The sequence below is a fragment of the Ambystoma mexicanum genome, chromosome 2p, assembly GCF_040938575.1.
Source record: "Ambystoma mexicanum isolate Mex_15411 chromosome 2p, UKY_AmexF1_1, whole genome shotgun sequence".
NCBI classification, from domain to species: domain Eukaryota; kingdom Metazoa; phylum Chordata; class Amphibia; order Caudata; family Ambystomatidae; genus Ambystoma; species Ambystoma mexicanum.
The window spans coordinates 424253349-424278132 of NC_090923.1; the positions used below are offsets into that span (position 1 = coordinate 424253349).

Sequence of the window (24784 nt, forward strand, 5' to 3'; positions counted from 1 at the left end):
GAATGCTGTTCCAACAAAAGGTTTCTGCTGGCGGAAGTGGCTTTTAATTCTTCCACACCTCTGATCTAAATTATAATAATTATATGCCTTAGTCTGGTAGTGCGCACATCTTGAAATATTTGCTTGGCTAGTTGTAGGATGGTAACTGCAAAGGACACACGATTATACAACTAGAGCAAATTTGTTATCACACCACTGTCAGACCTGTGAGCCAGGCAAGCTGTGACAGAACTGATGTATATTGGTGTCTACGCTGACTGCCTCCACAGCTTCTATTGGAACCATAGCCAGGATGCTGCCTCTTAGATTCTCTGTCAGGAAGGGCACACCTTACTCCAGGGCATATAACCTCCTCCCTGCGGTCTCCTGTGTAGAGTGCTTCAGAGGGAGCACCAACATAACAAAGCAAGCCTCACACCAGGGATGGGAGGAGTGTGAGCCAGAGAGGAAAGGTAGGTCTAGATAACGGTCCCACCATTTTGATTCTGCAAGTGCCCGCTTCTTCTTCTGCAAGGCAGCGTATGCTGGGTGTGATGTCATAAGACAAAGGGCACTTGTTACAACAGCAAGGCTTGGGACCCATACAGCAGGCTTGTTTGGACCAATCCCCTGTGGCATTGTGCCTTTAAAAGGAAAGGGGCAACCCCTCATTCTATGATTTATCTTTGGACTTTGACAAGAAAAATAAGGATTCACTGGACCTCTAGTGGAAGTACTGGCTACCAAGGCAGAGAAGAGTTCTGCCCCCTGACAATCACTCTGAACAGTGTGGGTGAGGATTGTTGGACCAAGGGCACTCTGCTGCTGCACTGGAACCAGACTCCTATTCATTGGAGGTTAAGTATTCCCTGTAGGTGCAAGCCTAGCTCCCTGGAGTGGAAGTGTAGAACAGGACTTACCCTATCCATGAGTCCCTGGATTGCGACTCCCAGCAACCGCATAACCTAGGAGGTATCCTCTGACTTTCCCTGCATCTCCAAACTGCCACGACACTGATTTGGGGACATTCAATGCTGTCCAGATTGCTGCAAGGGAACTGCTGGATTCTTCATTGACCTCAAAGTCCAAACGCCTCCCCATATCTGAGTTCACTCGATGCTGACTCCAAAGATCTGCTGTCTCGGCATCTGAGACCCACCAAGTCTAGCATCAACAACTCAACACTGCTACCAGATAATGAGCTTCCAGAAGATGCTGCTGCAGTTCCCCTATGCTGTGTTCAGCTAGCTAAGGCCACTCGCTGCTGAATGCAAATCTCAACTACTCCATCCTTGAGGTCATTGAGTCTTCTACCTCCATGGGTCCGACACACCTGCCAATCTGAGCCTTCTTGACCCACAAGTCGACGCTAGACAGAGAGCAGAAGAGGCTATGTCATAAGACAAGGCAGCCATGGAAAATCACACAGTTGAGAGTTGGAGAACAGTAGAACTGGAAATCAGAGGTGCATAATAGCAACCAACGAGGTTGTGACACAGACGAGAGGTGAGATGTCAAAGACATCATATCACCATGTTGGAGAAAAACAGCAGTTCCCCCAGACGAGAGCGCTCAGCGATTAACAGAACGACCACCTGGGACTGTGATCTAATCATTTGAGTATAGTAGTCTGGCATAAGTGTGTCTCCGGTACAGTGTCTAGGCAGGTAAACAGGATGACGGAGGTAACAGCATCATGATGGGGGAGGTAACAGCATCATGATGGGGGGACGTCAAAAGGTTCTTGAAGTTCTCTAGACTAGTGGTGCAGATCGCTGGCCCTCAAGCCTACAAAACGATCTGATTTTCAGGATATCCACTGATTGTGTCGTCTATTTTCAACCTGAAACCATTGAATGCAAATGTGTCTCATTAATATTCAGACTGGAAATTCTGAAAGCCTGACCTGGCTGCTTCCCTGTATTACAGACGTTGTTCACGCTGCCCATAGACAGAATTAAAGTAGATGATCAACATTTTGGAATTATTTAGTTTCAAAAGGGTTGTGCCCATTCACATCTCACAATATCCAGGACATTCCCACTTTAGTTCAAAGGCAGATTGTTTTTGCCTGGGCTAGTCCATATGTTGCAATGTCAGTTGTCAATGGGAATGAACCCGTTAGAAGAGACTTCTATGTCAATGATGCTCACTTACAGAAACACTTCCTATGCAGAGCGTCCAAATGGACCAACTCTAGCTGCATGAGCTGCTTCAATGTTATCTGAGTACAGTACACACTTTTACGGGCTTTGTAGAGCATCAGAGGCATTGCTAGGGTAGGGCTGGGGGCTATTTCCATGGGTATTTTGGTTGTAGCCTGTATAGAAGTTCAGGGGCTACAACCAAAAGGCCAGTTAGCCCTGAGTCCTTACAGTCCCGAAATTAGCATAGCCCCGGATCTTTTCCAGACCTACCAACACCGCTGTAGAGCATTGTGCACATTCGCCATCTGGACAGCATGAGACTTCCCTCTAGATGTGACTAATGTGGTACCTGTGAGGTTGCATACTAACTTATAGTGACCCCCCATGGGAGTTGGGGGGGTGGAGGAGTCGTTTATAAGTCAAGAAAACAAACTGACCGTAATAGCATGTAAATGCAAAAATGATATGCAAATACAAATAATGGTGCAAGTGTAGTTCCAGAAGTGTACTGGCAGTAGAGGAAAGCGTCCTTCAGTTGGCAAAACAATGACTGACCCTTTTAGCAGGAGTGAAGGTGTGCAAACAATACTACCGATACTCTTTAAATGATCACTTTATTGCTCCTTGGCACCATACAGTGCCAAGGACACTAACCCACATGATTCTCCAGGCTACCCACAACCCAGGAACGTGAGCACCTTGCGCCCTGACTGTGCTACGGTAAATACCTTGGCCCCTCCTGGGCTGCGCGCCAACTCTGCTTTCGCTCCGCCTCTCACCTCCACGCTCATCACCACCAGACCTCCCCACTCTACCATCTTGACATCACAATCCACCCTCAAGGTCCCCGACGCATCTCGCATTCAACCACCACAAAGTCCTACCCCTGAACACATACCAAACTCCTCTCACACATTACATCATGTCAACTGCACTTCGGCCATTGCGCATCGGTCCCCCCACACTACTGTGTCAATCTCAATGCCCAGCACTCACAGCAACTCCAGATTACGCTCCAGGACCTGGAACTTTCCTACCGCCTTAGGCTCCCAGCCATTAGCATACGCTTGCATGCACACCAAGTTAGCAAAGCTCACCATTCCCGCCACATGCACGAGCCCTCGCCAACCCCCTGACCCCACACCAGCCAGCATACCACAACTACACCTTGCCCCTCACCAAATACCAGCAGAACCAACATAGCCACCTCGACCACAGTACACAACACCACAAACAACACCACACAACAAAAACCTCTAAAGGGAGCCCTTATCAATGCCAGATCTATCCCGGTGAACAATCTGGACATTAATGACCTCATTAGCACCTTCAATCTTGACCTCCTGGCCACCACTGAAACTTGGCTGCACCCAGCATCCGGACTAGCACTTTCCTTAGCAGTCCCCGCTGGCTATGCGATATACAGGAGTGACAGACCCAGTTCGAGGGAGATGGCATTGCCCTGAATGCAAAAGAAACCCTCTCAATCAGACACATGACTACCTCCTTGTTTGGGAACTGCGACTTACTCTCCAACAAAATCGCCACCTCACACACTGAAACACTCAACCTCCACATCATATATCGTCCTTCAGCACCCATCCTATCATTCGAGGAGGATCTCCTTCATCTACTAGGCTCCTACAGCAAGCCTAAAATCAAAACTACACTACTAGGCAATCTTAACCTTGGCCTCAATGACCCCACAGACATCAATGCTGCCTTGGTAGCCAACTTGGTCACTGCACTGGGCTTCACTCACTGCATCAATGCCCCCATCCATGCCAAAGGCTGCACCTTCGACTGGATAGTGGACCTTAATTGCCACATCACCATTGGCACCAACACCTCTTGTCCCTGGTCTAACCACCACATTGTGTCCTTCACCACTGCACCCTCTACACCGCCAACCCTCCCACTGTCGCACTGCCTCCCACACTCGTCCGTAGCTCCCACAAACTCTCAAGAGATACCATTGCACCCCTGCTACAGGATCTGAATCCCCTAAACCTCCATTCCAACGACCCTGACACACAAGCAGACCTTTACTCCAGGACACTCACCACCGCGGTTAACATTGGTGCACCCCTCAGCCAACACAAACCCAAACAAGCAAGGCACATCAATGCCTGGTTTACACCTGATCTCCTCAAGCTCCGAGCCAAAAAACACACAGCCAAAGCCAACTGGAGGAATAGCCCCACAGATGTGCACAAAATCCTCTTTACCAGCACCTCCAAAACCTACAGACAAGCGATTATCACAGCTAAAGCAACCTAATTTAACGATAGAATTGGCAACGCTAACTCCAGCACAAGGGAGTTATTCATAATTCTAAGAGAAATGGAAACACCAGCTTCCCCTCCCCCAGCCATCACCAAAGACGTAGCTTGGTGCACTAAGATACAGAATGCCCTGTTGAAAAAAATAGATCTGCTACACACAAAAATCCTCCACAAAAATCCCTTCTCAAATGTCCTAACTAGCCCATCTCTGCACATGCTCCTGACCGTGCTAGACCACAGCCAGAACAGACCCCACTATTCAACTTCAGACCTGTCTCTGAAAATCAAACGGCCGCCAGCCTAAACAGCCTGAAACCAACCAGGTGCAAAGGAGACACGTGCCCAGCATCCATTGTCATTGAATGTTCAGAATCCCTCTTCCCATTCCTCACCAAATTAATTAACTGCTCATTTGCCGCCAGCCTAGTACCTGCCAGCCTTAAAGAAGCATGGGTCTTCCCATTAATCAAGACGGCTTCCCTCAACCAAACCATCGCAAACCACTACCGGCCCATCACCACAGTTCCCTTTCTCCTGTAAGTTCTAGACAGAGCAGTCTACATGCAAATCCAGCATTTTCTTGAGGCCCACCACATCCTAGGAACGTAACAATTAGGCTTCAGGCCTGGCCACAGCACTGAGTCTGCCCTGCTTGGCCTGAAGAACCAGCTGGACGAGTTCAGAGACAAAGGTACGCCTACTCTCCTCCTTCTAGTAGTCCTCTCAGCAGCGTTCAACCTCGTCGACCACCACATCCTCTGCCAGCACCCCACCACAGCAGCCCATTTCTCACCTGAGGTGATGGATTGGGTTGTATCTTTCCTGAAGGACCGTTTCATGAGAGTGTTCGCCGACAATGTGAATGCCCACCCAACCTATTCCCTGCGGAGTACCACAAGGATCGTTTGTAGCTCCCACCCAATACAATATATTCACCAAACCCCTCTTTGACTTACTTGACTCCATCGGCATATTATACACCAATTATGCCGATGACACCCACATTCTCCACTGACCGGCAACTACTTAAATGACACGCAAGCCCTTAACAAAGTGTACTCCACCATCCAGGCATGGAATGCCACACACTGACTCTGCCTCAACGATAACAGAGCTCCTCTTAGTCGGCCCCTCATTTGCAATTAAGAAACTCAACCCCACCTACTCTTCCTTTAACACTGATGGCGTATGAATCCCTGTATCCTCTTCAGTTAATACCCTTGGAGTCTACCTCAATGTCACCCTCTCACTCACACGCCAGGTGAATGCCATTGCATCATCTGCTGCCCACACCACACAGCTCATCAATGCCTCCAGAGCCTTCCTCTCCCATGGCAGTCGCCTTACCATCACCAGAGCAATCATCGGGACAAGGCTAGACAATTGCAATGCCCTCTTCGCTGGCACCTCCCAACACAACATCAACAAGATGCAGGGGATCCAGAACAATGCCATCAGGCCTGCCCTTAACATTGCCAAAAGAGAGCACATCGTACTGAGTGTTCAGGAAAACATTGAAAAAATTGCTCTTCAACTAACTTTGCGCTTAAGGGCCTTGCCCCTGCCTGACCGTATATATATCCCTCCCACTTTTCTTCTGACCCCCCGCCCCCTACTTCGTATATCGGCTGAAGACTAAAGTGTAACTGGTTGTATAAGCGCCTTGGTGCCTATGGGTTTAGTGCGCTATAAATATAAAAATAAATCAATAAATACAATTGATTTAACAGCATCAACAAAGGCATCATTTGATTGCAACTAATATATGTGTAGCTCCCGAATCACTTTCACGCTGTGGTAGCCCAAATGACTGCAATGGCTCTCAGCCAGGAGAACCTCACTACACAAGTGGTCTCAGGAGAGGCCTAGAAAACGAGGGGTAATGAACAACCAGGCCCTTCGAGAAAGGAAAGTACGACAATGTTCAGGACAACAAAACAACCACTCTAGCAATATGGAAGCAACAGCTGGTTCCATAGATTACGCAAAAATAACAAAACACGTGGATCAATTTACACATCACGTTCCTATTCAATTTTGTATGTGGGGATACAGGGAAATTTGTTTTGCGTCCGTGACACAAAGTGCTTATGAAGGAATGAAATGCATCATCTTCTGAATTCGAAGGTGAAAGCAGGAAACAGTGGCGCGCATAACGTTTCATACTTGAAGCAGTTTCCGAGAATGGTGTGGCCTTAGCCTCCTTTTTTTCCACCTGGCTCCTGGGTTCTCTTGCGAGTGTTTCTTATTGTTCCACTGCCCTGGACAGGAAGCGCGTCGCTGCAGGAAAGATATGCTTACTGGACGAGAAGACTTTTATCTGCTGCCGCGAGATTGTTCCCCCTGATGATGTCTTCCTGATGCACTCCTGCACATCCCCTCCTGATTTTTTCCATCTGGCTCCTCTTTGACCTGTACAAATATTTTCCACTCCTCCATCCCCGTCCCACACATTTTCTGTGATGTTTTATCTTTTCTTTTTGGAAAACAGATTATTTCATGTTGCCATGAAGAACAGTGTTTTTTAGCTTTATGTTATTAAATAAAATGACCACGAATGTGCCATACATGTTTGTATATTATTCAAGCCGACAACATAACAGAACAAGATGTAATCATTTATATTTGTCCATTGTTGTTATCATCCATTTTAAGATCTATTAAGGTTTTGTCTCTCAGGTGATCAATTTCCCTGTCGCTAAGCGTCTTGATTTACTGCACCTGTTTTGATGCTGGAAGAAAAATGAGGATAATTAAAATCAATGGCAGGTCCTGGATAAAGAGATTTTCTCTTTATTAAATATATGTGTGGAGATCGACATGCTGCTGTTGGCTCCTTCATGGCCTAGCCACGTAACACAACATAGAAGACGCGAGTCCTATGGGGCCTAGGAAGCCTGTAGAAATCCGAGGGCTTTGAGTTATTTTTTTCAAATGTTGGCATTGATCGCCGCCCTCGTGTCTACATCGAGATCATCGTAATATATCACTCCGCTAATATCAATGGGGAGATACGGAGGGGGGTTTCCGGCGACTTACAGGGATATAGTGAGGTGCGACATTAATCAACTAATCAGGAGCTAGCCTACAGAGAAAGTCTTGTTTTCCCTTGCATGTAGACATACTCATTTATTTTCCTCAAAGTAGACTACCCCTCACTAAGAGAGAGCCAGTGTACATTAGTGAGTACGACAAAGCCTTTGCAGATAAGCGTCCCTTTACTTAACCCAGAAAGCAGAGATGTCAGATGGGGCCACTTGTCAGCCATGCAGGGCTGAGACATTGAAAGTCCATTTCTTCCAGAGTCTAGTTTAAGATTAGTCATATCATTCACAATTCATTTTATGCTCTTCTGCCTGAATATCCAGCCAAGGATACTACTCCTTTCATGCCTCTTCATCATTTGAAGAAATAAAGGTGTGGCGCTTCTGCTGCGGCCCCTATTTAAAAAAGAAAAAAGCAAATCAATCAGTGGAAAAAGACTTCCATAAGCAGTTCCCACTCTGTTGGGACTTATTTCCTCTTGCATGGAATCTGAATTTGGACAGAGTGACTCAGAGCGGCCCTGGAAAGTCATCTGCTTGGATAACCTTTTCTGGGTTGCAGAGTAGCATATCACAAGATAACATAACATTGCATTGACAGCTTCATATTACAAAACACATTTACATTTAGTTGTTACTGGTTTGTCCAAATTCTCTGTTTGAATATTTTCCATGTAGTGGTTGCTGCCCCTACTGGTTAAGAAGAGAGGTGCCTTCAAACGTTCGATTCTACAGTTGGGGGGCTAAATAATGTATTTACTCATTGTCTCCCTCAGTTAGTCCCTCACACACTAACTCACACATTCACCTCCTCACTCACTCAAACACTCAACTACTCACACACAGTGTCACATAGCATAACAAAAGAGCAAAATAATAACATAAGAGGGTATAAAATAGCAACATGAAATAACCGGGTGGCAAAACATAACATAACTATAACATGATACAAATGTAACATCGGATAGATTAGAATAACATGAGACTATCGTATTATACATCATAGCAAAGGCTCAATACCTTCAACTCTCTCTTCCTAAATATCTTCATTTCAAACTCTTCACTCATCTGCCTCCAACTCCCTCAGGGTCAGTCGCTTCTCCAAGCAACGAGTTGGTGGTAGGTCGCTGTCTTCGGCTGGGGCCTATCTCTGGAACAGCCTCCCTGCCTCCCTGAAACTTGAGGAGAACCATCTCCGGTTCCAGAAGCACCTTAAAACCTTCCTCTTTGCTTCTACTTTCTCTCCCCCTCTCCCCTGCCGAATTCCTGGCTGATATTGAGACTGCACTGGTTATATCTCTGGAACAGCCTCCCTGCCTCCCTGAAACTTGAGGAGAACCATCTCCGGTTCCAGAAGCACCTTAAAACCTTCCTCTTTGCTTCTACTTTCTCTCCCCCTCTCCCCTGCCGAATTCCTGGCTGATATTGAGACTGCACTGGTTACCTGGCCACCCCTCTGACCATGGGCCCAGTCCCTGCCAGTTGCACGCCTGCACTGCCTCCCCGTCAGCCCCTGCACCTGCGGACTGTTTTATGCATCCCTACAGTCCCCCTACCAGAACTTATGTCTGCACTTACCTTGCACTTGCAACCAGCTGGCCAGTTATTATTTATCCTATTTATTCTATTATACCATGTACTGCACTTTCCCCTCCCCTTCCCCCCGCACTCTTCCCTTTCCCCCTTCCCATGCACTTGCGCAATCTGAATGACACCTCGCCTAGTAAGATCGTTGTCTGTCTTCCATCTGTTCCCCCTCCCTTGCCTCGTCGCATCTTGAAACAATTGTGTATAGGCACGTTATACATGCCATATCATATCATAACAACATAACATACAATACCACAATAGTACAGTATAATGGAGCACATATCAAAATACTATGTTACATAACAACACATTGCATACCATGACAATGAATTACAACTTCATCCCTCTTCTGATCTCTAAGCATATTCAAGCCAGTTCTGGCAAACATTGAATCTACTCCATTTCTGTGAGCTCAACCAGATTTAGCTCAACAACATTTTAAGGCTTGTTTCAATGAGGTTTCACCTATTTCAACCTTGCACGAATATAAGTGACTTCGATTGTCAGCATCATTTTGGAGAACGTGGTTCAGTTCTCTGTACTTGCTGGCTAGTACAGAGAACTGAACCATTTTAAAATATGAGTAAATTAGGATTTAGATTTAGACAATCTAACAATAGAAGTACCATTTCATTAGAGCTATAGATTTCCAGATTTATGAATGATTAAGAGAGGTCTGAAGTTTTGAGTTTGAGGGAGAAAGAAAACACAGTGTGCTAAAAGAGAGCAACTTTTCATGAACATGTTGCCGCAGTGAACACAAACGTAATCTAGAGAGTGACATGTTGCATCTCAGATGGTGATATGTGATAATAGTGGGGGAGAACATATAATTACTGAAAGTCGCCATGTGTTTTTTTTTTAGATATAACACAAAATCACTAGGAATGACATATGACTTCTGCAGTTTATAGCATAAAATCACAAATTATATTTGTGATAGCAATACATAATCACAAAGAGTTATGCTATGCTACTAAGATTTATACTGTGAGCAAATGCTGTGTAAATGGTATTACTGACACATGACTTTTGCAGGAGAGAACACAAATTGGGCCTGATTCACAGAACGTTTTCCTATGGCATTGCACCATTATAAAACACTTCATGAATCAGGGCTAGCATGCACATTTGGTTAAAGGCAACACAAAATCACTGGCAGTGACACATGATTTATTTCAGGTGGCAAGACAACATCACAGTGATTGATACATATGCTCTGTGAATCAATGCAAAGCCACAGAGGATGATGTGATTTTTGTGAAGGCGGCTGAAAATAACCAAGAATGATACATGGTTTTTGCAGAGATGGCACATAGTCACAGGGTGATGTGTTTTTTGATGAAGGCAACATATGAAATCAGTAAAAGCAGCAAAGCTGGAGCTAGAAGAAGCTAACATAACAATTAGTGAAGTAATGAAAAACTACCGCTCATGGGTCAGAAGTCATCGGTGGCACCTACACCAAGAAGACGCCAAAGCAATTCTTAAGGCAATCTGCGGCAATATTGCAAGGGAATTTTGGTCTCTCCTAAAAAACACAGTACCAACTAACGGGGATGCAATTTTGAACAGAATAGGTGAATCGACTTGGGTCACTCATTTCTAAAACCTTTTCCAACTCCCAGAAGCAAAGAACCCGGTGGGCCAAACAACACAGGATCCCAGGACTAATCATCATGACATACTCAATCGTCTAAGGCATGAACAAGAAAGACACGATATGGTACCATATGAATGGGCGAAATTCGACGACCAGTCTGAAATTTGCGACCTCCTGAAAAAGCTGAAAAATTCGAGGGTGCCTGGACCAGACGGTATCACAAACCTTGACCTGAAGTCCCACCCGGAGTTATGGGCAACATTCATAAGAGCAGTGTTCATCAGATGTGCACAGTCCAATTCTATCCTGGCTTCGTGGACTTCGGCAATTGTAGTCCCGATTTTAAAAAAAGGGGACCACAACGATCCAGTTAAGCATGGTCCAATTGCGTTTTTGGACCCCATCGGCAAGATATTTGGTTGTCTTTTTCTGAAGAAATTTCAAACATGGGCATTGAACGCACCCTGCAACGACCACTTCCAATCGGGATTTAAAAAGAACACAGGTACAGCTGTAAATATCCTCTTATTAAGCACCTTGAAGAGCAAGGTGATGGAAGGTGGACCAAGACAGTTTGCAGCTTTTGTCGACCTATACCTGGCCTTTGATTGGGTTGACAGGGCTCGCCTTTGGGAAAAGCTTCAGCAATGGGAATGTCTCAAAACAATTCTTAAGCCCATAAAAGCGTTCTACACAAATACAACTATGCGGGTCCGCCTGAGCCATCAAGGTTTTCTATCTACAGCCATGCCCACTTTAAGGGGAATAAAGCAAGGGTGTCCCCTTGCACCGGCCCTATTCCTGGCTTATATAGGTGACTATAAATCATCAGAGGAAGGCGTTAGATCATTCCCGCCAAATCTGGTCCAGGTAAAAATAGATTGTTATACCCAGACGACCTGATTTTACTTGACCAGACTCTTATTGGAATGCAGCGACAGCTGGACAACAATTTCAAGTACAAAACTGCTAATAACCTAGACATTAACATCGAAAAGACAAAAAACATGACAGTTGAGAGGTTTGCCAAGAAGTCAGAGAAACCAAAATGGACCCTTGACAAAAGGGCCATAGACAAAGTTAAAAGTTTCAAATATCTTGGTGTAATACTGGACAGCTCAAGAAGAGAAGCAGCAATGCAAGACAGCCTCCTACTCAAGATTAGAACCCTTGCTACTCAGGGCAAGGCCATTGACAGGACATTCAGCAAATTTTCCACCATTCCAGCTTTAAAATTTTACAAAATGGAGGTCGTCCCTGCAATCACCTATGGAGCCGAGGCAATGCCAACCATACCGGCAGCCATATCGGCCAGACTTGAAGCATACTATTGGCGGACAGTGCTGAGTCTTCCTAAATCCACCCCAATAGCTGTAATTAGGCGGGAACTCAGCTTACTTTTATTAGAAGGTACCCTAAACTGCAACTCATTGATTCTTTATAGGAAATGTGTGATGCCTAACACCACCTTCTTATATAGCTTGATTAACAAAGAAATGAGCAACTCAAACTGCGCTATGTTAAAAACCTGGAGAGCAGACAACATTGCACTCCTGGATACAACAGCGGGCGGTGAGGAGGAACTGATCAACAATCCGGGAAATGTAGTAAAAAGACTAAAGGAACTTGATTGGATAGAGACGCAAAAACAGGACGAAAGGAACAAATTGACGGCCCACCTTCCTCCAAACTTGAAAACACTGAATGAAATTCAAGGATATTTCAAGAAATTTCCAAGCAGGATGGCTCGAAATGCCATTTTAAGAACTTGTCTCAACTTACTAGATACAAATGAAATTGGAGCGATCAGAGGTCTTTCAACGATTTATTCTTGCAGAATATGTAAAATCTCAAACGAAAAAGAGACAATTCAGCACCTTCTTTTGTCTTGTCCAGGTACGGCTGGGATCAGGTAGCAGCAATACATCAAGCACTTTCTAACAAATCTTGTATCGGTGGAAGAAAAAACTTGTTGGTCAAGGATGATCAGTGGAGACAAAGCTACCTGGCAAATAGCAACTTTCTCAATCCTACAATACATAATGACAACGCTGTCATCTCTTTCAACACCTCCTACGCAAGGCTTTTAGATCCAAGAACCAGACCTAGTATACATGAGCTTAGAGTCTCTACTAAATCACAGATATTACACCATAACATAGAAACAACTTGAATGAGCATGTTGTAATAAAATCAATGTTATTTGATTAAATTCAACAATAAAAATGTTTTTTTTTTAAATCACTAAATGTGATATGGGATGTTTTCAGGTAGCAAAGCAAAAACACAGAGAGGGAAACCAGATTTTCTGTGAGGCAACAGAAAACTGCATTGAATGACGTGATTCTTACAGGCGAGGACATAATGTCACAGAGAGCGAATTGTGATTTTTATGGGAGTCAGAATTTCTGGGAGAAAACAAAAAATTCCTGAGTGGAATGTGATTTTTGTCAGAACAAAAAACAAAAGAGAGTTTGGACAAATGATCATCTGGCACTTTCAAGGGAAAGATATTTCCATTTGCAGTTTGCATTTGTCAGTTTAGTTTCTGACTGTAAATACCTAGTTATTTAATGTCCTCTCATGCTTAGATGTTCACCCATGGCTACATACTTCTGAGGTCTAGGCTGTGGTAGATGCTCTACCTGAAGCTGTGTGACTTGTCCTTGGCAGCGTCAGCATCTTGAGGTCTGGTGTCACAAGGTGGTCAGAAGTTTACTTGCTCTGATGTAGTGATTGTTGGTATTCATTCACACTGTGTTGACTGTTTCTTTTTAGCACAGTAGACATTTTTGGTTTTGGCGCATTTTGGTGGCATAACCACCAAAATATCGGCAACACCATTGCTACAGAAAAGAGAGAGGGTAAAGTGGTGTCAGGAAGCTGACTTTGTGGTTGACATAAGAACTGGAAATGCTGTGGCATAATCAGCCAACAAACTAAATGTTCATTCTTGTAATTTTCTCCCAATCAAGAGTCCTGCACCATGCAACATGTCTGAGTCAAAGCTGTGGTTGTGCAGTGATCTTTCTAAAAAAAATGAAGCCAGTCAGCTCCTCATCATGTCACAAGTGTCTCTTACCTTTGGTTGTGGTCCTGGGAGCCGGTGATGCATGCCTTTCTCTGCTGTTCAGCCCTAGGGATCGAAACCAGAACAGTTCAAGAGTGCACACTGGGTAGATGATGAGGCACACAGCACAGAAACTCCTGTGGAGTGCCCCAGGTGGCTTGATCTGCCTCTGTGTCTGTAGCAGGACAAGCACAATGGAGAAAGTCTTGGTGCTGTCCGTACCTTTTGAGGCCAAGTTGACCCTCTCCTTCACGTTGCATGACAGCCAGAGGCTGAGGCAGTGGCTGTTGCTCGTTTCCCTCTCTAGTCAGAATGGCGGGGTGGCTCCCTCTTGTGCTGTGTGCCCTGCTGGGACTTTTCCCTTTCCCTCGTCGCTTCTCTAGGGAGGAGGACCTGGGCTGAGGACGAGGGAGTAGGGCATACTTTCTCCCATGCCCCTCAACGGCCCTCTGAGCTGCTGGAGTTGTTAACGATAATTAAGCAACTTGATTCAGTTGTGAATCATCCCCCTATGATAATGCAGCACATGTGTGCAGCATTATGAGAGGGGAATGATTTGTAATGAATCTGATTAATTATCCAATGTTGTGGGTCCGTGACTTCTCACCCTCTCCCTTAGGCAGGGTCCTGCTTGCTGCTATTAAAGTTTGGAGGATGATCTAGCCTGAGGCTGAGGGAGGGTCCTGTCATGTCCCGGAGCCGACACATTCAATGGAGGACGATCCATCCCTGTGGTCCCATGTCACACGGTGGTGTACAATGAACATGCGTGGCGTCGTGCATGCACAGAAGGGTTTTGCCACAACAGGCATTATCAGCACGAGAAGATTAAACATCGTTGCACACTACGCTGGCTCAGTGTTATTATTTCTCTGTGTACTAAATCTCTGAATGCCAAGATACACACTACAAATGGCGACAATGGGATTTGCTTAAAAGAATCCCAAACCTACATCATTATTCCAGTAGATGTCTGCCTGGTTTCTTCCTCATATCAAGTTAGGTATCTCAAACTGGAAGAGCTATACACCCCTCATAACCTCCTGGGTTGCCTGAGGGGCTGCCTGCAACAAAAACGATTAGAATGTCTGACAATGAAACCACAGGAAAAGATGCCTCCAATGCAGCCGCATTTCGAAGGCTTGTACCATTCAACATGAATGATCAGCCAGCTCTGGGAGCACTAGCTGAGATGTTTTGCAAATTATCTTGCACCCTACGATGAGGATACATCTGACAAATTTGCCAGGTGACTCCTCATCAATCTAATAGGGGACGAAGTGGAAGATCCCATACCCACTTTCCCCCCGGATAAGGTTGACTCCTACACGGGACCCAAAGAAGCATTAAGTGCATATTTTGACGCTCAAGAAATGTTGATTATGAACGACATACATTCAATATCACTTGCCAGTTGATGGGCGAATCCATGCATGTCTTTGTGCAGGCCTTCACAAACTGGTATCTCACTGTGATTTTCACAAGATCACGAACAAAGAGGCCATTCAACTCTGAATCGTTGGAGGGTGTTTTTCATCTTCTTTCAGAGGAAAAGCTCCCTCTTGCTACAATACAATTGATGGCCAGGACAGAAGCCAGAACAGAACCCCTAGCATCTCAGATAGAAACTTCTAGAACCCTAGAAGGAGAAAGCATACCAATTCTCATATATACTGTTTCTATCTGAATCACTTGTCATATACAGACATTCTGATTTTTGGCTCCACGATAGAACAATACAATCAAGCACTGATGCAAGTGTGTGCTGCATTGATGGATGCAGGAATGACTCTAAATCTGGACAAATTTGTCTTCCACAAGTCACATTTGAAGTACTTTGGGAACATCTCACAAAACAGGGGGGGCCTGACCCTGGTAAAGTCAGGGATATCTCGAGGATTTCACCTTCTGAAGACATCAGTGATGTCCACTCATTTATAGGGATGGCCAGTTATTGTAGCAGGTATCTGAAGAACTTTGCCACCACAAGCACACCACTGAAAGAACTCCCCAAGCCAGTAGCTGTGTTTCAATGGTCCAGGGAGCGTGAGGCAGCATTCCTTCAGATCAAACAAGATATTGCGTTGGCCGAACACATGGTGTATTTTGATCCATCACTCTGTACTAAATTGACAGTGGACGCTAGCACAGTGGGCCTGGCGGCAATACCCACGCAACACCGTCCTGGGAGAGAGTCCCCAAGGGCAGTGATAGCATATGCCAGCAAAAGCTTGTCGGATGTGGAAAGATGATATTCACAACCCGAGAGGGAAGGTCTGGCCGTCGTATGGGTGTGTGAGCCTTTTCAAATGTTCTTGCTCCGGAAACCGTTCACAATAATCACGGATCATCAAGCTCTAGTGACCATACATGTGAACCCTAAATGGAAAATGCTGCCAAGAATAGAAAGATGAGTTTTTATTTTTTAATTATTTTAAAAATATTTATTGTAATTGTTTGTAGCACCCAGACCCAGAGGTATCACAGCACTAAAGTACATGGTTAGAAGAAACATTGTTACAGGTATGAAAGCAATAAGGTGGTTACATTGTGTCAGAGGTCAAGTGTCAGATACATAGTTGGCAAGGCATTACTTTACATGTACCGAGGCAGGGCGTTCCAGAGTGTGGAAGCGATGGTGGTGAAGCAGGAGCCCCCGGCTCTTTTCCTGGTAAATCTGGAAATGCTCAAGGCAGAAGTGTTGGAGGAGCGGAGATTGTGCATGTTGTGTTTCTTAGTGATACGGTTTGTGAGATGGGGGCAGTGTTGGTTAGGCAGCAATGGGTGATGGCTAGGAGTTTGAACTCAATGCAGGGTTTGATGGGAAGCCAGTGAGCCTCGCGTCTGAAGTGGGAGATGTGGTCGGAGCGCTCCAAGCCCCAGACTGCTCTGAGGGCGTTGTTTTGCAGCAGTTGGAGTTTGTTACGGTTTTTGATAGAAGTCCCAGCTAAAATGGCATTGTAATAGTCTAATTTGCTGCCTATGATGGCTCTGGCTAGTGTTAGACTGTTTTCGGAGGTGAGGAATTCCATGGAAAGGTTAATGAGTTTGGTAGAATAAGCTATAGAAGAGGCAATGGCTTTGCATGTTCATTTCTGCGTCCAAATAAACGCCTTGGGCCTCATTAGGACCCTGGCGGAGAGGGTATTACGCCAGCGTAGTGCATGGCGTACCTCTCCGCCATACTACGAGTTCCCGTAGCGCCATGGAGGTTTTCTCCGCCTGGTTTTACCAGCCGGAGAAAACCATGGCGCTACGGGACCTCGTTGTTAATTACGCCACCGTATTTTACGGTGGCGTAATTAACTCCTTCCCCACTCCCATTATACCCTATGGGGCAAGAATGGGAATGGGGAAGGGCAGAATGGGGATTGGGGATTTACCGCTCCGCCGAGGTCGGAATGGGGCGGTAAATCCGCCAACCCCCATGGCGCTATCGGCGGCTTTCCGCCATGCTTCGCGGTGCATTTAGCACCGCGAAATCCGCCTGGGTCGTAATGAGGCCCCTAGTGTTTTTACATAGTTGGAGACGGGGATGGTGTTGCCGTCCATGCAGAAGGAGGAGAAGGCGGGGCTGAGAAGCTTGAGGCAATGTGGGGATCCTATGATAAGAAGTTTTGTTTTACCATCATTCAGGCAGAGATGGTGAGTGGCCATCCAGACTTGTATGATGCTGAAGACATGGTTGATGAGTGTGGAATCAGTGTTGTGATTGCCGACACTGATTCCACATTGCCAGTTTGAGGAGGACCTGTGTGTCATTGGCAAAGTTGGTATAAGGGAGGTTGAGACTGTTGAAATGGTCAAAGAGTGGTTTAGTGTACATGTTGTAGAGGGTGGGAGAGAGGCATGAACACTGTGGGACACCCTATGACACAGGTATGGGGTCAACTGACTCGGGCTCGCAAAGACCCTAATAGTTGGGCCGGAAAGAAAGGATTTATGACTGCAGGATTTTGATGTCAACATTGTCTACAAGATGGGCAAAAAATACAATCTAGAAGACTTAATATCGCGGCATCCAAAACCTGATTAATCTGCGAATGTATGCATGTAAGAGGAATATGTCAATTTTCTCACTCAAGGTATTCCGTCGAGCCTTTTAACCCCAGCTCTCATTGGCGAGTGTACTCGACATGGCATCACTCTGCAGTAAGTACAAGAGCTAATTGCGTCCCAGAGAGGGGTAAGATTGTTACAATTAGGAGGGTCTCAGGAGGGAGGCATCTCTATGGTGGGTCTGTGTGCATTCAAGCAGGTTAAGGAGGAACTCTCTGGGCCTAATTCACAGAACGTTTTTCAATGGGATTTTGCCATTATAAAACGTGTCTGTGAAGTAGGCCCCCTGTGTCTACTGAAGGGCTTATCATGAGAGGTAACAGATTGATAATTCCCTCAGAGCTCCAACAGCAGATCCTGGACCTAGCATATAAAGGGCATCAAGGGATCATAGCTACTAAATGACAAATCATGGATACCATGCATTCATCGAAGTCATCATCCAGCCATTCCACCTGTGTCAGAGTACAACACAAACAAACAAACAAACAACGCGGCCAGACAACCCTGAACCCCTTCGAATGTCAAAATTGGCTGGTGCGGTGTGAAGTCAAATTGCAGTTGATTTCTTTAGGACATTCAGAGATGGAAACTATTGGCTTGTAGTCATGGATGAATATTCCCAATTCACCATTGTACAGATGTTCTCCTCTATGGCTGTGGGCACAGTGATTCCAGAACTGGACAATATTTTCTCAGCATGGGGGATTCCAGATGTACTGAAGTCTGACAATGAATCCCCGTTTAGTGGACTGGAATTTTCTTAACTCATGGAGCACATGGGGATTCGTCACAGGAAGATTACCCCCTGTGGCCTCAGGCCATTGGCATGGTAGAGAGATTTATGAGCAGCGTCAAGAAAGTATCACAACAAAATGAGCTATGCTCCATGTCACTGAAGCAGACACTGTGCAATTTGCTATGAGATTATAGAAATTGCCGCACGGGACCACAGGAAAGTGCCCATCGGAATTGAAGTTTCGAAGAAGATTGAAGTTGTGGCTTCCTCATATCTCTGAGCTTCCTCTGGCCCAGAATCACAAAGTATCTAGGTGAATATTGTCAAGACATAGAACATGAAGAGGTATGCTGATCCACTGAGACATGCCATGGTCTCGCTTGTACGGGGTGTGGGAGTACGGGGACAGAGTGATCGCCATCACAGAGAAGAGAGAAAGTCAGAGTCTAATGCCCCTGACAGTCTGTCACGGGGTTGATGGTAACGGCCAGGTCACCTAATCGAGTTATTACTCAGAATGCATCTCATTTCAAGAGTTATGTAGAGAGGGCAGCTGAAGAAGAAGTCAGTGAGCCGTGCAAGGAGGCACCTGAGAGTGGTCAGGAGTCTCTTGGAGAAGGTGAGCTCAGGGAATCACGTGTGAGACTAGCGAGATGTAACTGAAACCCCATGTGTCTCATTGAGGAAATATGAGAATGCTGACAAGTAGAGGGCTATAGACACTATATTGCCCGTGGGATATGTTGTGCCCCAGAGCCGACACGGTAAATGGAGGATGAACCGGCCGGCCCTGTAGACCCGCTTCTCGAGACTGCATCCTATGAACATGTGCAGCATTGCGCATGTGCAGAAGAATTTTGAACAAATATAGTTGCAAACTAGGCTGGCTTTGTGTTATTATTTCTCTGTGTACCACATGCGTACACACATGGGTACACACACTACAGGTCCAATGCCATTCATTGGTGGCCCTCGCAACAGCTGACTCAAGTCGTCAACATTGGATAATTAAGCAGATCTATTCAATTATAAATCATTACCCTGTCATAATGCAGTACACAGTGTGGTACACTATGACAGGGTAATCGTTTTCAAATGATCTGCTTGCTTAATTATCCAATGTGGCACCCAGTCGCCCCATTGTGTCCAGATGCCATACCCTGGACACAAGCAAAAGGACCTAGCGGTGGACAGCATCTGTCCACTTTTTCTCAGAGGGCAGAAGCCGTGCCCCTTGTGTTTTGAAGACATAAAATACAACGTGGTTTGCCGCAGCCGGAACTTGAAACCAAGCAGCAGGGCTGTAAGCCCCAACGCTTAGTTATGAGACCACAGCACTGATTCACAGCAGTAGCTCACAAATGATCTACTATATTTTAAGTGTGTGTTTTCAAGAAAGAAAAATGTCTCGCGCCTACTTGCTCTGCCGAGTTTTGAACCTAGGTTGCTTGGCTGGAAAACCAAACCGATAGCACAGAAACCTCTCATTCTGCATCTCTTTAAGGATGACTTGTGTAATGGATTCGTAGGTGTAGGTGTGCACCTTTTTATATTTAGCCAACAAATTGACTGGAACATCTGGTCTGTTGACAAAGCACACTTCCTTTATTGGAGAAATATTAATCTAATGAAATTTGTATATTTCAGTTTTGGATTTATTTTTTTAGATGGGTGAGCATTATATGAGGGTAGAATTTTACGCTGCTGGACTGTCCAGCAAGGAGAAATCTTTACCTTTTATACAGTTCACGATAGCAAAAATGACTCCCCAATGCTCCGTTTGTACTTAGCCACCAATGTTAGGACCATGTGTTCTCTAGACAAATGCGTATTAGTCCTGCGCACTTCCTCCTACTTCTCTCTACCCCCACCAATCCCCTGCACTCTCTCTGCTGCCACCCACCCACCTCCTCCACTCTCTTTACTCCTTAACACCCACCGCCTCTCTCTAGCCCTAAAAACCTACCCCCTCCACTCTCTCTATCCCCAGCCCCTACACTCTCTCTATCACCACCCTCCCACCATATTCCACTCTCTCTGCCCCTACAACCCCACTCTCTCTACCCCCACCCACTCCACTCTCTCTACCATACCCACCCACCCCAGCACTATCCACCCACAACCCCGCACCCAACCACTCTCTCTTTATCCTCACCCACCACATCCACTATCTCTACCAACACCCACCCCTCCCCCACTAACTCTCACCCCACCCACCCCCTGCTTTCTCTCTAACGCCACAGACCCCTCCACTCTCTCTACACCCACCCACTCCTCCACTCTCTTTAATCCTTAACACCCACCGCCTCTCTCTACCCCTAAAAACCCACCCCCTCCACTCTCTCTATCCCCAGCCCCTACACTCTCTCTATCACCACCCTCCCATCCTATTCCACTCTCTCTGCCCCTACAACCCCACTCTCTCTACCCCCACCCACTCCACTCTCTCTAAACAGCACTATCCACCCACAACCGCGCACCCAACTACTCTCGCTTTATCCTCACCCACCCTATCCACTATCTCTACCAACACCCACCCCTCCCCACTAACTCTCACCCCACCCACCCCCTGCTTTCTCTCTACCGCCACAGACCCCTCCACTCTCTCTACACCCACCCACTCCTTCACTCTCTCCACCCCACCCAAAGACATCCCCTCTACTCTCTCTACACCCGCCCACCATCCCCTCCACTCTCTCTACTCCCACCCGCCCACCCCCTCCACTCTCTCTACTCCCACCCGCCCACCCCCTCCACTCTCTCTACTCCCACCCGCCCACCCCCTCCACTCTACTCCCACCCGCCCACCCCCTCCACTCTACTCCCACTCGCCCACCTCCTCCACTCTCTCTACTCCCACCTGCCCCCTCCACTCTCTCTACCCACCCCCTTTCTTCTCTCCCTCTCTCTCTCCCACCCATCCACATCCCATCCACTCTCTCTACTCCCACCCGCCCGCCCCCTCCACTCCCACCCACCCGCCCACCCCCTCCACTCTCTCTACTCCCACCCGCCCCCCCTCCACTCTCTCTACTACCACCCGCCCACTCTACCTCCACTCTCTCTACTCCCACCCGCCCACGCTACCTCCACTCTCTCTACTCCCACCCGCCCACCATACCTCCACTCTCTCTACTCCTACCCACCCACCCCCTCCACTCGCTCTACTAAGCACCACTCTCTCCAATCCCACCCGCCCACCCCCTTCCACTCTCTCCAATCCCACCCGCCCACCCCGGCCCACTCTCTGCAATCCCACCCACCCACCCCCTTCCACTCTCTGTAATCCCACCCGCCCACCCCCTTCCACTCTCTCTAATCCCACACGCCCACCCCCTTCTACTCTCTCTAATCCCACCCGCCCACCCCCTTCCACTCTCTCTAATCCCACCCGCCCACCCCCTTCCACTCTCTCTAATCCCACCCGCCCACCCCCTTCCACTCTCTCTAATCCCACCCGCCCACCCCCTTCCACTCTCTCTACCCACATCATCCCCCTCCACTCTCTCTACCGCCACCAATCCACCGCCCAACTCTCTCTACACTAACCCACCCCTCCGCTCTTTCTACCCCCTTCCACTCTCTCCAATCCCACCCGCCCACCCCCTTCCACTCTCTCCAATCCCACCCGCCCACCCCCTTCCACTCTCTCTAATCCCACCCGCCCACCCCCTTCCACTCTCTCTAATCCCACCCGCCCACCCCCTTCCACTCTCTCTAATCCCACCCGCCCACCCCCTTCCACTCTCTCTAGCCACATCCATCCCCTCCACTCTCTCTACAGCCACCAATCCACCACCCAACTCTCTCTACACCAACCCACCCACCCCTCCGCTCTTTCTACCCCCACACACCCATCCACCCACCCATCCACTCTCTCTACCCCAACCTCGCAGCCCCTCCACTCTCTATCCCTACTCACCACACCCCATCGACTCTCTCTCCCCTTACCAAAAAAAAACATCAACTCTCTTTACCCCACCCCTTCAAGCTCTCTTCGACACCCACCCATCTCCCTCCACTCTCTCTACACATACACAACCTTCCACTCTCTCTACCCCAACCCACTCCTCCACTCGCTTTACTCACACCAGCCCATCCACACCCTCCCACTCTCCTGCACTCTCTCTACCCCCTCCCACTTCCTCTACTCACCCTCACCGCCCTCCACTCTTGCAACACCACCCCCTTCACTCTCTCTACCCTGACCCTCACAACGCCTCCAATCTCTCTTCCGCATCAACCCACTACCCTCCACCCGCCCCACTCTCGGCCCTACCCACCCTACCCCTATCATCCTTCCTTTCACACTCACCCTTTCTCGCACATATTTCCTCTTGCTCATCATCGATGGCTTCCTCTCCTCCCTTGCTCTATTACCCTTCTCATTCTGTTGCACACTTGCATCCCTTAAAACATCATCCTTTAAAACCTTGCACTCTCCTCCTGTCACCATAGTGCCTACAAATGTAAAATGCAAATAACAACAGTAAACGCCTGACATATTGGCTTTATTTTATTGTTTATTTGTAATGTGTCTATACCCATGTGTGTCTCAAGGTGCAACAAGGCAAGGGGGCAACAATCATACTAGATCTTGTACAATTGGATCGTGCAAATGCAGGTATTTATAACACACTTAACACCCGAGGTTGATTTTAAGCACGGATCCAGGATCCGAACCAGTGCTGCACAGCGTGGTCATGCTTCCAATACCCACACGTTACCACGGAGCTATCCTCCCTTTGACAACGCATGTTAGTTCTTGCTCTCGGGATGTTCTCAATTTACTTTACACATGACTGGACCGGTCAATGGACTCTTGCCAATGGACTCTTTTGTGATGTTTTCTAGATGTTTGCCTTCTGGTTGTCCTGGAGTTTCTCTTTCCTGTGCTATCTGGTTAATGTTGCAATCCAGTTTTGCATGCTAAGGACTCTACATTTTGTAGATTTATATGGCATCTAATAAGATGTCTGTTGCTCTCCTAGTTTCCAGCTTTCATGCCCTTTTTCGTTAATCTTTTCATATCGTAGAGACTTGGTGTCAGCCTCTATTTTTTTGCATGTTTAACAATTAATTTCTGTCTCATCCAACTGTCTTTTGAATGTGGCAGGTTAAGAAGTAGCCTCCTTTTGACTTGCTTTCACACTTTTCTCTCAGTGAAGTGCTTCATGTTCCTTCCATTGTTAGGTTTTTGGGGGTGTCTTTTCATACGGACACGGTGTTTGCGTGGCCGGCAGAGTCACAGATCTGCCATTTGGGGTCATAGTAGCAGCCCCTCTGTGACCTTTGATGGATGGTTGCTTTATCAGTCGCTTACCTGCCTGGTTCGTATGTTGAAACTGCAGTTTCAGAATGTGCCAATGGGGTCACATGACTCATGCTACCGCCTGTCCAAGACTGGCCTGCGCTTGCTTCCTCTTATCTTGAATTTATACATATTCAGGTAAGGGCTGTGAGGAGGAACATCTTCTAATACTTGGGTTTCTTACTTTACTGGTCATCTTTATTTCAACAAGTCCTATTTTTCCTCATCACAGTACTGTCACAGATTCTGTATACCCACATCCTGGATTACCGCTTTTCCCGCTTCCATTTGACATGTGTCTTTGAGCATTGCGACATATGTGTGACTGAGGCCTAGCGTGATTGACTCATTGTCGTATATTAGAATGTGATTTTAAAGAGTAAGACTCAGTGTAATGAGATTACCCATAAGTAATTAGGGATTTAAAAATAATGTTAAGTATTTTAACTGGATCTTATATGGTACTCTTTTGCCATTCGGACAACTTCTTGGTGCTATGGTATAACATAGAAAAGCACAGCCTAACACAGCATAGCCCAAGTTATAAATTATGATTCTGAAAAATGTTTATGAAAGCAAGAAGGGCCCAATGCATGAAGGAATTCAGAAACCGCAGGAGCCACTTTATACCCTATCCTAGACTTCTCTTGCTGCCAGTGGATCTCTGGCCTTGCATCATTTTAATAGACTCAAAGGTGACGTACAAACACTCAGCCATTAGAAATGAGCCCTGATCTATATTTACACGTTGTATATAATGTAGTCATTTGTGGAATGGCAGTGTTTATAGAAATCCATAAGGTACAATAACACTAAAGCAGAAAAGGAGTTACAAGAGGATGTGTAAGGGTGAATTCCTTGGACTTGGCAAGATAGCAAGAACACATTGTACTGGATAGCATCCCTGCCTTTTCTCATTAAGACAAGTGCTTTTCTCAACTTTCAGAATATTCCCAA

At 46.6% G+C, this 24784-nt stretch overlaps 1 long non-coding RNA gene across 1 annotated transcript in view; it reads right to left on the reverse strand.

The window, feature by feature from the left end:
- Positions 1–7734: 7734 nt before the first annotated feature.
- Positions 7735–24784, reverse strand: part of LOC138565884 (uncharacterized) — a 166515-nt gene continuing 149465 nt past the window's right edge. Inside the window, exon 3 of the long non-coding RNA XR_011301678.1 lies at positions 7735–7851. This is a non-coding gene — a long non-coding RNA (uncharacterized lncRNA). The remainder of the gene's footprint in view (positions 7852–24784) is intronic.